Raw genomic sequence first — 3,425 nt, forward strand, 5'->3', positions numbered from 1 at the left:
CTAAGGAGAGGCTTTGTAACTAAGAGTGAATCTATTGTACCCCTAAGGTCGCATACTGAATAGGTGTTGCATGCAACCTCATCACGATTTCCAAAGCTTTATTCTGTGTTCCTATCTTCTATTGTGACATACCAATCCTCAGGTGGGGTAGAAGTGAATTTATATGCTGACTATATGTAAGTTGCATGTTAGCTTCTCGAATTTGACATTTCAACCTTTGATCTAATTCCCAGGGTGTCTCATCAACCCTCGTCATGATTTCCTTAAATCCAACTACTAACTGCGAGTCAGACTTAGGCTTGGTAAACTCCTTGTTTAAACCAGCCTTAGTTTCTACTAGTGATGCTAGAGGATTATCAGAACAGTACTTAATATACCAAGTCAGTGCGCGATCCTACAGATTGGAAACCAACTGTGCATTCTTTATATTATCATCAATAATCTGTTGTGTTGTCCAAACAGCATTTGCAACAAATCAAAACTGCTCTATATCTTCACTCCTAATTCCCTGGGAAATTGGCATCTTCATAGTGTTCTCCATGTTGAATGGAGGTGGTGGAGGTGTAGGTTTGGACGACGATATATGTAGTGGAGGTGGAGGTTGAGGTGGAGTGGATGGATGATGTGTTCATGGAAAACCCTGGGTTATCAACTGGACAGCACTCCATGGTGAGGCTTGTACTGCTCCCTCATTGTCACTCGAAGGAGGTCCAATCAATGGCCTATATTCTGGACTTGATCTCTCTCGATCTCTAAAGAGTATTCCACTTCAAATAGCTCTGAACATCAAGGCAATGGCATAACTCATTTTTCACATAACATCATTTTAATCTAGGTATTCAAAGATCTTAAAGACTTACGTCACGGTTCTTTGAAAATTCAACACTCTGCTTTGTTGTAGCTGACTGAGGTATCAACTATGAATTCTATAACAAATCCTCTCAGAATATGATCGAGCCAATGATCAAGAGCCAGCAAAATTTTGTTTTCAGAGGCTTCTAATCATCATACTAATTCAGTCGTCCACACTATAGGATTATCAAGCTTCCGCCTTCCTTGGTTGTCTGTCAATTTAGCTAACCACTCGTACAGTTCAACGGGAAAAGTGCAGAAGAAGATTTTGTGTATCTCTATATAAAGAGACATGTTCAACCACTCTTCCTTTGACAGGCGTGGATTCCTATTTTCTTGTGCCGCGATCTCGTGAATCTTTTGATCCAACCACTTTTCAATTTCTTTCTTGGTCGGATTCCAGTGATGCAACATCGCACATCTCTTTCAAGAAGATCCTAGTCCTAGGATTGGAACCATTTTTTAGCTCAGGGCGTCCTGACCTAGGTTCAGAGTTAGTCACACCAACCAACAAATCCCTACATTACTGGCCCTTTCGGCAACAACCTGCATAGGGCAGGTTGTAGTTTCACCCGAAGCGGTATGGGGGGATGCAAGAACCAAGTCTCTGCATCCAGAGATTAGTGTGATGTCATTTAGCGCCTCAGATCTGCTTTTGCACAAATCGATACTCTCTTAGGGCACACTACTACAACTCCCTCAAAAGAGCCTTTAGACCTTCTGAAGGTCTACGATCGGTCTTTGCGAACCTTTTCTAGTCAATCTATCCACTTACGCGCATCAGAAAGAAGTCCTTAATTAGGGTTCATTCAGATTTACTTAAGTTATTCGTAAACATCAAAGAATGCATCAAAGTCTTCGAGAAAACGCATAAACATGCATTGCTTACATCACTAACACTTATTAAGTAGAATCACGCAACATTCAACCAATATTTCATAAAACACACCATTCATCGACATCATATAATATTAACAACAATAAACATAAATACACAATAATTCTTTGGAAATTGTCTTTATTGATCTTCAATGCAAGATCACAGACTCAAAAATACCTTGCGCACTCAGCTACAGGGGTCCACGCACTCAGCTGTGGACTCTACCTAGGCCTCTGCGTACTCAGCTACAGAGCCTTCTTCTCCTATCTAACCTACTTCTCTTCACTATTACTTCTTTTCTATTGACCCATTTCTTCGATCTATCTCATAACATGCCTTAGACTCTCTAAGACACGCCTATTTGTAGCCTTTTGCATACAATGCCATGGTTCGCACACCATGGATGCATCTCAAATCCAACTCATACTTTTCATAAAACAAGGAGCTAAACCCCTTTGACTCCTAATCATCTACGTGCTCCGCATCCACAAATCGTGGAGACTTTACATTAATTACAAAAATGTGTCAAAACTTGGGTTATCTTAACCCCAAAACTGACCCAGGGGACCCCATCCCAACAGTTACAGGCTACAAATTGTGCAAAGGATATGAGACATGTTGTTAAATAAGACTGAGTATAGATCAATGATAAGAAGCTTATTGTATCTTAGAGCTTTGAGACAATACATCATGCAAGCTCAGATCCCACGACAGGCTTATTAACCAAATACTTCAATGCATAATTATATGTAAACATTTTAAAGTTTGATCCCAGCAAATAGTGTCTAAACTTCTGCAAAGCATACACCATGGCCAGTCCTTCCCTTTCTGTATTGGTGTAATTATTTTCTACTTTAGATAACTGTATACTTGTAAAATCTATAAGATTATCAATTTCTCCTGCACCAAGTTGTGCCAATACTATTCCCAAAGCTATACAAGAGGCATCCACATGGACATCGAATTCCTTATTCCAATCAGGTAACACTAATATAGGCGCAACTACCATTTTTTTTCAATATGTCAAGGCTCCTCTGACATTCTTCATTCCACTGAAAAGCTACATCCTTCTTTAACAATTTCTCCATAGGCGTAGTGATCTGCACATACCCCTTGATGAATTTCCTGTAATACCCAGTATGTCCCAATCTAGTGCAAAGTTGTCTTACTGTCTTTGGTGGAGACAAATTCATAATGATAGCAATCTTAGCAGGGTCCACCATTAGTCCTTGCTTACAAACAATATTTCCCAACAATATGTTGAAGGGTACACAAAATATTCACTTCTTTAGGTACAGAGAGATAGGATATTGTCTACATGTGTTGAGCATAAGCCTTAAGTTTCCAATATGTTTTCTTAGCAACCCAAATATTGTCCAATCATCAAAATATACCTCTAAAATTTTGTGGATATATCCCTTAAAATTTGCAACCACCACTCTAAAAAATATAGCAGGGGAATTCTTTAATCCAAAAGGCATTACTGTGTATTGATATGAGCCCCATTCTCTAGCAAATGTCGTCTTATGCCAATCTTCGGGTGCAATCCTAATCTAATGATAACCTGAAAATCCATTTGTAAATGAGTAAGCCTCCTGACCTCCTACATTTTATAGCACTTCATCTTTGAAAGGGGTAGGGAAGTGATCATGTAAACATGCATCATTTAACTTTCTCATATCCACACAGATCC

The sequence above is a fragment of the Pinus tabuliformis genome, chromosome 5_1 (assembly GCF_031772625.1).
Source record: "Pinus tabuliformis cultivar Carrire ecotype Pingquan chromosome 5_1, CPIR1, whole genome shotgun sequence".
NCBI lineage: Eukaryota > Viridiplantae > Streptophyta > Pinopsida > Pinales > Pinaceae > Pinus > Pinus tabuliformis.